This window comes from Hemicordylus capensis, chromosome 5 (assembly GCF_027244095.1).
Source record: "Hemicordylus capensis ecotype Gifberg chromosome 5, rHemCap1.1.pri, whole genome shotgun sequence".
NCBI lineage: Eukaryota > Metazoa > Chordata > Lepidosauria > Squamata > Cordylidae > Hemicordylus > Hemicordylus capensis.
This window is the reverse complement of record NC_069661.1, coordinates 236956722-236971289: the sequence shown is the minus strand read 5'-3', so window position 1 is coordinate 236971289 and position 14568 is coordinate 236956722. Positions and strand designations below refer to the sequence as shown.

Here is a 14568-nt window from a genome sequence, read left to right as displayed (position 1 = left end):
ACAACATTGTTAAACATATAGAAGAACAGGCCTTGCTGAAGGAGAACTAGCATGGCTTCTGCAAGGGCAAGTCTTGCCACACTGACCTTTTGGAGTTCTTTGAGGATGTCAACAGACATGTGGATAAAGGTGATCTGGTTGAAATCATATACTCAGACTTCCAAAAGGCTTTTGACCAAATTGCCCTTCAAAGGCTCTTGAGTAAACTGAGAGGTCATGGGATAAGGGGGCAGGTTCATGTGTGGATTGGTAACTGGTTGAAGGAGAGGAAACAGAGTGTAGGAATACATTGACAGTTTTCACAATGGAGGAAAGAAAGAAGCAACTTGTTCATAAGTGATTTAGAAGTTGTGGTAATCAGCGAAATTTGCAGATGACACTAAACTACTGATGGTACAGAAATCCAAAGCAGATTATGAGGAGCTCTCACAGGATCTGTGCAAACTAGGTGAGTGTGCAACAAAATGCCAAATGTGGTTCAATCATGTAAGCAAATGTAAAGTGATGCATATTGGGGCAAAGAACCCCAACTTCATATATATGCTGATGGGTTCTAAGCAGGAGAGAGATCTTAGGGTGGGGTCGTGGTGGACAGCTCATTGAAAGTGTTGACTCAATGCACGGCAGCTGTGAAAAAGGCAAATTCCATGCTAGGGATCATTAGGAAGGTGATTGAAAATTAAAAAATGCTAATATTATAATGCCCTTATACAAAACTGTGGTGCAGCCAGATTTGAAGTACTGCATACAGTTCTGGTCACTGTATCTTAAGGAGGACATTGTAGAACTGGAAAAGGTAAAGAAGAGAGCAACCAAGATGATCAGGGTCCTGGAGCACCTTCCTTATGAGGCAAGGCTACAGCATCTGGGGCTTTTTAGTTTTCAGAAGAGGCGACTAAAGGGAGACATGACAGAGGTGTATAATGTTATGCTTGGAGTAGAGAGAGTAGACAGAGATAAATTGTTCTCCTCTCTCATAACATTACAATGAGGGATCTTCCCATGAAATTGAAGGCTGGGAAATTTAGGACCAACAGAAAGGAAGTACGTTTTCATGAGGTGCATAATCAACCTATGGAATTATCTGCCAAGGGATGTGGTGATGGCCACCAGCATGTTTAGACAAAAGGGGCTTAGACATATTCATGTAGGACAGGTCTATCAATGGCTACTAGGGATGTGCACAAGCCTGTTTGGAGGTCCTTTTACAGACCTCCGAACAGGTTCCTACACTGGGGCGTTTGAAGGTGAGGGGGAGTATCACTTGAAGGGCAGGGGAGGGTGCACTTACCCCTCCCCCCCCGGCGCTTGGTATTTTTAATGACCTATGGGGCAGCAGCATACTTCCCTGCCGCCCCATTTGCTCCTTGTCCGGACGTGGCTGGAAGTAGCAGGCATGCGAATGTGTGTGCACGTGCAAGTCCGCCCAATGTGCGTAAGTGTGACATGTGGGCACATGCGCCAGCTACTTCCAGCCAAGGAGCAAACAGGGTGGCAGGGAAGTATGCTGCCGCCCCGTAGGACGTTAAAAATACCAAGTGCTGGTGGGGGGAAAGCAGAGGGAGGGATAAGTGCACCCTCCCCTGCCCTTAAAGTGAGCCGCCTGGTTCTGTGCACATCCCTAATTGCTACTAGTCTGGTGGCTATAGGCCACCTCCACCTCTCCCCCCCCCTCAAAGGCAAGATGCCTCTCAATACCAGTTGCAGGGGAGCAACAGCAAGAGAGGGGGCATGCCTTCACCTCTTGCCTGTGGGCTTTTCAGAAGCATCTGGTGGGCCACTGTGTGAAACAGGATGCTGGACTAGATGGGCCTTGGGCCTGATCCAGTAGTCCAGCTGTTCTTATGGTAAATGTTTTTCAATAAGAATAATGACTACATATTATTAAAGGGTGTGCACAGTGTTGGATCTTGACCAGGAAGACACAGTTTCAAATTTTCATTCAGTCATGAAGCACATTGGGAGACTGTGATTCTGACCACAGTCTTGCTCAGCCTAATCTAACCTACATTACAGGTGGTGATGATGGTGGGAATAACCTATAGAGTTTACTTCAGAGGGTGATTTGACTCAGTCTCTTAGCAGTTGTGGTACACAGCTCTGTGCTGGTATTGTTATGAGATGCACATTCTGCACAGATACACATCAATATAATAAATCAGCAATGAAATAGAATCCAGTAAATAATACACATTGTGGCATCCTGATAATTCAGCTTTTCACAGCCCCCACTCTCACACAGTTTCAGAACACAGCCTGAAAGTATATGGCCATTATCTAGAGAAAGCTCAGAAACTGGGTAGGATGGACAAATGTGTGAGAAAAGATAGATGGGAAGACTAAGTCGATATGTCAGTGATGCAATGTGCATATTAATTCCAAACTTTCTTTGTGCAATAAAATGTCTTTTTGATGAGAAACTAAAAGTTGGTAAACATAAAACCGTAAGACGTTTCGGTGTGATACACCACTGTCAGTTACGTAAAAACAAATGAGCACAGATGAAAACCTCAGTTCTCCAGCTGTTAAATTCCTTAGATGTGGTAACACACAGTTCCCTAACTGGCGGAGAGGTCATGAGCAGGAGGGAGGGAGAGAGACAGGGGAGCACCTGATTCTTCTCAGAGGCTAATACACTTCATGGCATCAGTCAGCACCCCCCAAGCATTAATGCCAGGTCTCAGTTTCTCTATAAATAATGCTTCCTTGATTTTCCTTCTTTGTAGGTTCCTTTCAATACCCAAAATAGCTATTTTAGTGGGCACCATTTGGCCTTCATGCTTAGTCCTCATAAGCAATGACCAGGGTTTCGTTTTCTTTGCACAATGCCTCATAATCTGCTAGATGTTATATCTGTCTTTCAATGACCGGCCAGCTTCCCCAATATAGAACGAAGTGCAACCTAAGCATTGAATTGTATATATTGTACCTTTCTTTCCACAGTTGGAAAGTTGATACTTTAATAAAATGTCTAAAGTTAGACCAATAATTTCAGGTTGTGATGGCCCTGCAGACTGACTTAGTTGGCTGATTGCAACTATATTATCACCATTTTTGGATTATGGTACCTGCACATTTACAAAATACTAAGCAGTTATTGGAGGCTTTATGTGGAATTGGGATGAGGGAGTAACAGGTACATTTTGAAAGTGTTGATGTTGAGGCACTATACATGAATGTAGACAACAAAGGGGCAAAACAGAGTCTTATATGGTAATTGAAAGAGAATAGTGATGTCATTGACAAATGTGTTTTTTCGATTAATAATATTAATGCAATTATTACTGTATGCCTGCAATGTAACACTTTTAAATTTGATGGAAAATACTATGTGCAAAAACAGGGGCTAACAATAGGCAATAGACTAGCACTTTTACTGGCTATTTCATATATGAATACCATCAAGAGAAGGAGCATTGATTATGATGTATTTCTGTATAAAAGGTACATAGATTCAGTTACTACTACTGCTACTGAAAAGCAGGCAGATGAAATATTTGAGAACTTTTATATGGGAGGGAGTATAAGACTCATGAGGGGGAAACCTAGTAAGGAGGGCTGGCTTTCTTTTCTAGATATGGAAATTAAATTAAGAATTAAGAATTTGGAGACTAAATGGTATGAAAATCAGCCAAAAGGGACATTTTATTAAATAATCAATCAGCACACCCCAAAATAGTGAAAATGCAAACTATGAAAAATGTGATAAAGAGGGCAGAAGAGGTTTTCACAGCTGAACACCAAAAGGAATCTAGAGAGAAAGCTGAAAACCTAATTAGGAAGAATGGGTATGAACTGCCTGTTTTAAAGAGTTGTAAAAGAGCTAGATTCATTAAGGTTTGCCGGTGCTTAGCAATACCATTTATTACTGATAGATTTACATGGCAAACCCAAAGAATCGCGGAAAGACAGGGAATTAAGGTGAATGTGGTTCGCACAGCACCAATGACTCTTATACAATTGTTCATTAACTCTAGATTGTATGATCGAAGATTTGATACACAAGATTGTGATATTTGTGAACAGGGGGAAGGAAACTCTTGGGGGAAAGGTATAATGCATAAAATAAAATGTTTAGGTTGCAGTTCATTCTATATTGGGGAATATGGCAGGTCATTGAAAGATAGATATAAAGAACATATAGCAGATAAGTTTCCCAGACTATGGGAAACACCTATATTGGGTAGCAGCGATATAGGAAGATATTGAAAGGCATCCTCTCATACTGCACGTGAGATTGCAATGGCAAACCTCTCCTGTATTCTACCAAAGACAACCACAGGGCTCTGTGGACGCGAGGAGTTGACACCAACTTGACGGCACAACTGTACTTTACTTTAGCAGATATGAGGCATTGTGAAAGAGAACGAAACCCTGGTTATTACATATGAGGACTAAGCATGAAGGTCAAATGGTGCCCACTAAAATATCTATTTTGGGGGTTGAAAGGAACCTACAAAGAAGGAAAATCAAGGAAGCATTATTTATAGAGAAATTGAGACCTGACATTAATGCTCAGGAGGTGCTGACTGATGCCATGAAGTGTATTAGCCTCTGAGAAGAATCAGGTGCTCCCCCTTCTCTCTTCCCCCCACCCCTGCTCATTAATTCTCCGCCAGTCAGGGAACTGCGTTATCGTGTCTAAGGAATTTAACAGTAGGGGGAACCAAGGTTTTCATCTGTGCTCATTTGCTTTTACTTAACCGATGATGATGTATCACATCAAAATGTCTTATGGTTTTTTGTTTACTAGCATTTAGTTTCTCTTTGTTTGCACAATAAAAGGTATTTTTGTTGAGAGTAAATGGAAAGAGTTTAGCTTTTAGTCTCCTCTCCTATGACAATTCATTGCTAAACTTCTAACTGCAACCCCCACGTTTTCTTTTTACATTCATCTTTCTTTCAACATCTTTGTCCCTGGCAAGATACTAGAAACTCTTTGGAAGCCCATGTTTTGGAAGACAACAATTTGGGACATATATACGCAAACTGTATTTAAGATGGATCATTTGTACTGAACACAGCATCCGTCCTTATTTCCTTGGAGTTGAATTTGGATTGGTAGAACTGTCTGTAGGATATGCTCCAGCACTGCTGTGTATCCAGGGAGCTCAACTGGTGTTTTTCAACATTCTGAGGAGACAATGTAGTCACTCTTCTCTGAGATTAACCAAAGTCTTGGCTTGTTACATTAAACATTTTTGTTCAGTTTTGTTTCACGCCACCTTCTTGAAAAGTCTCTATGGACCTTTCTCAATTAGAAGTGCAGTATTTATTTAAGCACTGTCAGAAGTATTCTGAGCAGCCAAAGCTGACAACACAGAAATTAGATCAGGTTGTCTGACTTCGGAGGGGATATTTCTTCTGAAAGTGCACACGCTAATTTAAATACATACCCAAACAAATCAGCCAGACGCTTAACTACACAGCTGCAGACTGTAACACATTCTGCCATGACATAATTCTAGAATATATTAGCATCACGCCTAAACATGCCCAGATAGGCAAATAGCTTTGTGCAGGAACATTTCACAAGGTGTCTTGACAACAAAACAGGAAAAGGGGTGGAGAAAGATGCAACAACCCATTTTTCTGTTGCATCCAGTACAAGCACCAAGATGACAAGATTTCTTTGACCTCAGTTCACCCTTGTCTGCTTGAAGAATCCAAGACTTGTTTTCCCCATTGTTCGATGCCATTCCCTGCTTTGCACAGGTAGAGATAGGACTGGTTTGCATAGAAGGGTCCGGCACCTGAGGCTGTAGCATCAGATGATGCTTTACAGTCTTGTGAGTAGTCTGTCACAGATATACCGTCAACCACAGAACTTGATTATCACCTGAAACACAAAGTTTTCCCCCAGAGTCCAACACATCCAGTTGCCAGTTATCAAGTGCCGAGAAAGAAAACAGATCAAGTGATGCACCAGCTGCACATGTGAGCTGGTTCATCCCCTTGTCAACATCCTGTGGGCTATTAAGGGCCAGATCACACATGTGTGATCTCTGTCTCTCATTACTTCATATTGAATGCATGGACAGTTTTGTAAGGGCATAAGCAGAGCTTCGCTTGATCAAGACAATGTCCAGAGAGACTAGGCACAGGGTTTCTCAGAGTGGCCAACCAGAACCTTTTGGAAAGCCAGACAATGTAGCTGCTTCTCTCCTTCCTTAGGAGTAATGCTAACATGGAAAATGATCATATTGTCTTCCTCCCAAATAAGCAGAGTAGTCCAGAGCCAACAACCACATGACTCCCAGAAGATCTGGCCCTAAATTAGGAGGTTCCAGTTAAATCAGTGGGACTGCACTTACAAATAAGTGTGTTTAGTATCTGAATGTAAACTTTGCAGATGTGAAAGACAAAGATACACTTTGGAAAAAGCTTCTGGCTTTCACCTCCCATCCCTTGACGAGAGCGCTTTGGCTCTCGCAGCGACAGGGATCACAAGATGCGTTCTCCCTACCATCTCAGCAACAAAGGTGGGTCCCAGCAAAGATGCAAGCCCAGCTCTAGGCTTCAGAAGCCAGTATTCAGCCAAACAGGGACCTGGAGGTGGGGATGGGAAAAACCCTGTTCCAACCAATTCTGCCAAGAGTTGTGTGGGCACAGAGAAATGGATCCTGATAGTGCATTTGGATAGGAATTTCTTGCTGTCCAGGTCTGGCATTTTAGCACAAAACAGGTGGTATGGGACACTAATCTGAAACATGGAGGACCCAAAGGTAGCACAATGCCAAGGATTTGGTGCATACGTCCTCTGAAAGGGCTGCACCATCTAAATAAACTCCTAGTGAGCAGTTTGCTTTCTCAAAAGATTCCTTTAAGAAAGGTGCAATAGATTCTGACAACCACTCAACCAAACAATCTATTACTGCAGGTACCACTAATCCACACACCTCTTTGGTCCTTGGTTGGCATTTCAGGGGCCAGTAGGGGCGGATCTTATCTATGGGCAAAGTGGGCAGTGCTCACCTTAAATGTATTAGTCAGCCATGTTCCCTCTGCCTCCATTTGTGTGTCTACTGCCACCCTCTGTTGTTCCCTGCTGCTCTTGCCTGCAGTCTGCTGCTGCTTTAAGAGTTGGGAGGTGGGCGATAGTAGCAAAGAACAAATCAAAAGCCCCAGATCTTTTAAAATATGAATAATAAGGTAGGAGCCAATAAGCATGCTCATTCCTGCTTTTGCAAAGTGGGTGGTCCTAGGACCACAACCAATCAAAGAGAGACTAGGTTGATTGACTCCTGAGGCAGCCAATCAAAGTGCCCAGAGGGTGGGAAAGTCTTTTTCTTTTAGTTACTTAGAAGAATCCAATCACCATTTTTGTTAGAGAGTTGCTGGCTGTTGGTATGTTTGATCATTTGCTGGCTTCTTTGTTTGTGTTTGTTTGGAAGGGAGGAATGCCACTTCTGCTTTTGCATCTCTCTTGCTATCTGATCTGTATGCAAAGCATTATGGCCCACTCCCAAAATGACATGGCACAAAACAATGGAAGGAACAGCAAACTGGATTAATTATATTTGAAACTGGCGTAAGAAACCAGAAAATTATTATAGGACATACACATGGATTTCTGAGTCCAAACTGCTTTTCAAATAATTGCAGAAGTGGCTTTGCATTTGGATGTGGTGCAAAGAAGGAAGGGAAATAATTTTAAAAATCAATTTGTTATGCAGAGAGCTAGCCAGGCTTTTCTCTGGATCGTGGCCAGTATCTGTAACATTAATACAGATTAGTGCATTAATAATGGGGGTTATGGTTCACTGGGCAAGGATTAAGGAAGTGATCTCTATAAAAAATTGTGTTGCTTGCTAGGATGGACACCCAGACTAAGTGATGGGCACCCACGGCAGGCAGAGAGTGGCACCCAGCTGTTCAGCAGGCATGAAGAAGGGTAAGAGTGTCATCATGCATCTTTGCTTCCCATCCTGTCCTCTTAAGTTACAAGAAAAGGTTCATAGCTGCAGCAAGCATGATTGAAAAACCTGTGATTTTTCTGATATTTATGCATGCATTTTTAAATAGGCAGGCAGAGCTGCCCTTGTAATTTCAGAATACATTTGTTCTTTACTTTTGTAGCTGGTCTCTGCTTTACCTGTGGCTGATATAGATTTATTTACTTGTACATGTATAGCTTGGGCTTCCTCCAAGAAGCCCAGAGTGGTTCACATGGTTACATTTATCCTCCCAACAGCCCTAAGAGGAAGGTTATGCTGAGAGATAAGCAATTGTCTCAGAGTCATCCAGTGAGTTTCAAAGCTGAATGGGGATTTGAACTTGGATTTTCCCAGTCTAGTACAGCACACTAACCACTGTATACTTTGGCTCAGAGTTCTTTCTTGTTGTTGTTGTTGTTGTTGATTAGCAGTACTCATTTTTGAAATAATCAAGCAGACAGAGCTGCCCTGGTGACTTCAGAATGCATTTACACTCCACAAAAGCAGCCTTTTGTAGCTGGTCTGTGCTTTACTTGTGGCTTGTACAGTTCTCTCTGTGTGTGTTTTTTATCCTGCTGTGTTAGATACAAATCTACACACTACTGCAGTCCTGTTAAGCACTATAAAGCAACTGATGATTTCTATGTTTCTCTGTATCTCTGCTGATGAGCAATTGAGGTGTGTGTGTGTCAGGGGTGGTGCCACCATTGGGCCAACGGCCGCATGGCCCCTTCAGGAGTTAAACTCCAACTCCCAAACAGAGCCTCAAGACTCTGTTCGGAGCCAGACCCTGCCACTCCGCATCTGACGTCTGATGTCAGATGCGGGGGGTGGGGTCACTGCCGCGGCCGCACACAGGCCGCTGGCGGTCAGGCTCCGCCGTTGGTGTGTGTGTATACTTTGATCCCACTCAGCTACAAAGCTACTCTTTGCCAGTTATCGCTAAGGCACCCTCCGAGTCCTGGCAACACCTCCGCAGCTGCGCACAATTGGCTTTACCTCCTGCACTGCCCATGATTGGCTCCACCTCTCACTACCTGTGGCTCTACCCACCACCTGCCCTGCTTAGCACCCCTCCCCAGGTCCTAGGAACCACCAGTTGCCACTGGGGGACAGGTTTGGCCCATGAGCCATCAGTTGCTGACCCTTTAGACTGGAGCCTGCAATTTCCCCAACCTATCATGCCATTGGGTGAGATGTGCTTATGCATTGAAGCAGGGGATTGGAAGAAAGAGTTGTCAGTCAAAGACAAATAGAGGACATTTCCCATGTTAATATGTTTGAAAACCAGAGCACAAAGGCTTTCTCTTCCTCAGAGTTTAGTACTCTGAGAAAAGTCAGCTTTGGCAGTTCTCCTTGCAGCAATCGGCTTCTCTGACTTAACCCAGCAGCCTGCTGGTGAACCCCGGCTCACTGTGTAAACAGTCTGTCTTGATTATCTCCACAGCTACAATAAAGCAAATAAAGCCAAAGCCAAAATAACCATTGAACAGCAAAGAAGTGTATCAGCATGCAAAGAGAGCCCCTAATTCTCAGCGTGGCAGAAGTTCAAGATTGCTCAGTGCAATTTTTAGCTTGAACAATAATTATTACACTTCAGTGGGAGACTATACAGCCAGTCACCAAGAAAGCAGGCCGTAAACAAACTGTACAGAGAACAAGGGTGATGATCATGTTCGCTCAGTGTTAAATCTGAGCTTGTCTGAACAACCTCTTCCTCATCCTTTTCTGCACACATAAGGGAAAGAAATCCAAGTAAACAGGCTTCCCACTCAGTCGCCATACTGGTTCATCACCCGGGCAAAAATTGTTTGAGGTCCATAGCACATGATGTCTGCCACGAGAGAACGAGAAAGGGAAATGCAACCCACATCACAGCAAACCTCCCTGAAGGCACGAAAAGGCCCTTTGTGTTGAGACAGCTTCAGGCTTTTGGGGGGGCCTGGGGCAAGATACCCTCTATGTGGGTGCCCAGTTCTTCAGTGGGCCCTCATCTTCCCAACTGCCATTATTTCTGGCTCTGTTGCTCATTCTCTATGGGCCAGAGACTGGGTGAGCAAACAGGCAAAATCAGCAAGGAGGAGAAGCTGTAGAAACAGGGGGACTTTCAGCAGTGGGCTCCCCAGTTACTGTGTGGGCATCAGCAAGGGCCTGACCATGCTGACCTTGGGCCCGAGTTCAAGCCTCTCCCCTCATCGCCGACACAAAACAACTGCTGGGTATAAGAACTTTTGTGTTTGTTTTAAATCAAAGGCATCTTATATATGTTTCTAATAAGCAATGCAAGACCTGTTGAGTCTCTTCTCAAGATCTGTGAAAAGGGCTCCAGAGCGGGCTGCGGGGGAGGCAGGTTAAACCTTCCTGCCCTGCCGACGATCACGGTGGCATTGTGGGGAGTGAGCCCAGGCAGCGGGGAGGCTCGGGGGCCAGGATGTCTTGTCCTGGCCCCCAGAAATACCATGATGCACTGTGCAGCATGGGGAGCCCCCCCTCCCCGGGCTCACCGCAGTGTGGCTGCCACGGCTGCCCCACAGTCCATAAAACGAGGTTAAGGGAGCGCTCACTCCCTTAACCTCGTTTTAAAGGGTGGCTATTTAGGCAGGTTGCCGCTGTGGTGGAGCCACCAGGATTGGCCCGATCCCGGTGGTTGTGTGGCGCGTGCAAAACCAGACTGGCTCCTTTAGCCCAGTTGTGCATGCGCGTGTTAATAGCCTCGTTGCATCGTAGACTTTGTGAGCGTCCTAGGAGCCCTTTATTGCTAGTGGTGAAGCTAAGAAAGCCTAGGCCACTCTTTGTCTGGATGGGGCACCACTGGCAGCCCCATGGACTGAGCTTTCTCAAAGAGCCGTATGATACAAGCATCTTTTAAATAAGGGTTTACATAACTTTCAACATATCAAACTGATTGCATTTAAGGAAGGCAAGAAAGGAGGCGCCCAGGCCAGGGGAGAGCATAACACCGGCCCCCATAGAGACCAGCTCCGGCCTGTGAGGACTGTTGGGGCAGCCCGTCCCCGCCACCTTCCCAGGAGTACCGGAAAGACGAGTGTGCCCTGAGCGGAAGGCAAGAAAGGAGACGGCCTGGCCAGGGAGCTCTTGCCCTCAGCTCCTGCAAAGACCAACAGCCTGAGACAACGTTTTATTGATCTGTTATTTGCTTCTTTTAATATTGTAAACCGCTTTGGGTGCCTTTGTCAAGGCAGAAAGGCGGTATTAAAATGTAGTAAATAAATAATACATAAATGTAGGTTTTTGATTTTTCATATTGGCTCGTACATACTCATCTCTCTGTGTGTGTCCCCTGCCTCCATCCACACACAAGGCTTCTGGCTTGAGGTCTGTACTCTCAGCACTAACAGCAGCTTAGGCCATATCAAGCTGGATTGCTGCAACTGATATATAAATGCTGTTAAATGTTGGTTTCAGAAACCGCCTCCAGGGTTTGTTAAGTGTGTTTCCAAAACATTGGTCAAGGTCAGCACCCTAGAATGGAAACTTTGCAGGATGAACAGTTGAAGCCTATTGGTGCTGTGAACTGACAAGACAAAGGTTTTGACTGAAAGTATTCACCAAACCTATCTTTTAGCGTAAGCAACTTGACTAATTCAGACACAGAATTAGCAGGCATTTACGTTTAGTCTACACATCCCATGGTATCCAAGGGTTGCTGTGCACGTAATGTTTTGCATACCTTGAGATATAATCTTTGAAGGGATTTAAAAAATCATGGACACACTGTATTTTTTAGGGGTGCACATATGCAGTTTTAAGTTTGCACTTTAATGTGAATTTATGAACTTGATACACTCATATTTGCAAGTGTGTTTATCATACAAGTATACTTGATAGGGAGCTGTGATTGGGTGCATCCCCTATGGGAAATCTAGGGTTTCCTCCAAGTAATGTGAAATGGCCATGATGCATATTTGAAAGTAGGGATGTGGGACTGAATTGATTTTGCATTCTTTTTTGAGCTTGAAATGAAATGCAAAATGGCCAAAATGTTCTGTCAAAACAGTGGCCAAGCTGGCTGTTCTGACGGAACAACTTGAAACATTTTGAGTGTTTCCGCCATCGGGAACAATGGGGAACTCCAAACACCCCATTGTTTCCATGGGTAGCTCCTAGGGACACCAAAGTGGGTTGTGTGATAGGGCATGATGGTTCCTATCTGCTACCCACAAAAGAAATGGGCAAGCAGGCAATTTTAAACAATTTTTTAACCTTTCTGCAAAAGCCCATAGGATCCTATGGGGGAAAGGTTAAAAATTTCTTTAAGATTAGATTAAATGATTTGGGTCACACACATGCATGTCCAGCATTACGATGACTAAAGCTGTAGTGATCAGCCTCCCCTCCCCATAAAGAGTTAATAGGGAGTTAATTCTTGTCTTGACTGACAGGCTGATGAACTCCAAGGTAGCCAATCAGTACACCAGGTGGGTGGGACCTAGAGAGCTCTTGCCCGGAAGAAGGGAGTTTTTTTGTTAGAAGCTAGGCTGGAAGTGAAGAGGGGACATGTGGCAATGGGGTTTGCTGCAACAGGATGACTGCAGCTCTTGGAAAATAGAACTGCAGGGGCCTGATTCTCAACCAGAGTTTGGTGAGTTTAAGGAAAAAGAAAGCCAAGGCTAATGGCTTCGCAAGTTCAGGGTATGAAAAAGTCATTTAGTAAGCGTTTGCGTTAGAATTTCTGTTTCATTGGTATGTGCTTTTGCACATTCCTGATACTGTTCTATTATTGTTTACCTGTAATGTAATTAAAATAAGAAACACTAGCCTACACTCAATGCACCTAGGGCGTCGCAAAGACCTCTGTAAACATTAAGCATGCATTAAGACAACCTATTTTTGTAACTTACTAAGTATTTTTAACTGTATCTAAAAGCTGAGAAAGCCTCAGATGGAAGCAGTCTGAAGTAATTGAATAAAACCTGGTTTTTTAGTTTTTATTTTTACAAGTCTCTCTCAGTTGGTTTTTAACTCAGGAAAAGGGCGGACCGAAGTGGGATTCCTCTAGTGCAAACAAGTCCTCATATATTCAGCAGCTATCAGTTTTCTCACCACATGTAGGCTTGCATGTGGAAGATATTTGTACTTGTCCAAGAGCCAAATCAAGAGTTTTTTCTGGAATTCCACCCCAAGCCCAGAGAGTTTCTGTAGACAAAAGGGGTGGCGGCGGCAGCAGCATTTTTAACCTACTGATAATACAGAATAGTTTTAGGAGAAGCCTAGCCAGGCAGCTCAGCAGAAATGATTCCGCATTTCTTTCCCTCATGTGAGCTTGCTCTGAGACAAAGGCTTTAATCCACTGCAAAAGCATCACGTGGAGACTTGCATGTGTGAAGACTCCACCATCAGAAGAAAGAACTTTCATATCACCTCAAACACTGAATGCTTTCAATTAAATCTGTTAACACATTCAGCTGTAAGTTTGTTAAACTTTATTTATTTTATTGTTAAATTTGTATACTGCCTTTCATTAAAACAATCTCAAGGCAGTTTACACAAAAATTAAAACAAGACTAAAAAGATTTAAAATACAAGCATAAAAACTGTACAAAATACAAAGAAGCAGCAGTAGAGACAATCATATAAAAGCTGAGTAAAAAGCCAAGATTTAACACGCTTTCTACAAACTGTGATGAGACCGAGGAGCAAATAGCCACCGGGAGAGCATTCCAGAGTCTGGGGGCTGCAACAGAGAAGGCCCTGTCCCACATGCATGACAACTGAGCCTCCCTCATTGTCGGCACCTGGAGCAGAGCCCCCCTCAGATGACCTCATCAAGCGCGCAGCAACCCTTGGGAGCAGGCAGTCCGTCAGGTATCCCGGGCCCAAACTGTTAAGGGCTTTAAAAGTCAAAAACAGCACCTTGAATTGGACCTGGAAACAAACTGGTAACCAGTGAAGCTCTTTCAAAATGGGTGTGATGTGATCCCAACAGGCAGCTCCAGATAAAGCCCTAGCTGCCGCATTTTGCACTAGCTGCAGTTTCCGGCTATTCTTCAAGGGCAGCCCCACGTAGAGCGTGTTACAGTAATCCAGCCCTGACATGACTAAGGCATGGTTAACTGTGGCCAGATCTGCCTTCTTGAGAAAGGGATGCAACTGGCGCACTAGCCGAAGCCGTGCAAAGGCACCTCGGCCACCACCTCCACCTGAGCTTCCAAAAGGACAACAGCAACCCCTCTTGCTGTTGCTCCCCTGCAACTGATATTGAGAGGCATCATGCCTCGGAGGCTGGAGATAGCCCATAGCCACCAGACTAGTAGCCATTGATAGACCTGTCTTTTTTATACGCCCATATAAAAAAACAACGCACACACCCTCCAATGTATAAATTATGCTTTTCCAACTTCCTGTTTTTCCATGCCAATCACACAAGCAAACCCCCACATTATTGTTGTCAGATTAAAACAACAGAAATCCCATAAATAATCAGTGGCATGATTGAAACACAAAGGGTGGTTTCTTTCCCTTTCCCATAAGATAAAATGCTGTCTTAAAGCCACCACAGGGTCAGCAATAAAGGCTTGTCTCAAACAAAATTTGCTATTGCTATTTGTTAGAAACCTACTTTAAGTCCCTCGGATATATTTCCAGGCTAATGAGTAACACTGAGATATGC

At 44.0% G+C, this 14568-nt stretch overlaps 1 long non-coding RNA gene across 1 annotated transcript; it reads left to right on the top strand.

Moving 5' to 3' along the window:
- Positions 1 to 5170: 5170 nt before the first annotated feature.
- LOC128327277 (uncharacterized) lies at positions 5171 to 12996 on the top strand. The gene is made up of 3 exons (XR_008308556.1): positions 5171 to 6482; positions 7816 to 7894; positions 10854 to 12996. It is a non-coding gene; the product is annotated as an uncharacterized LOC128327277 (long non-coding RNA).
- The last annotated feature ends 1572 nt before the right edge of the window (positions 12997 to 14568 follow it).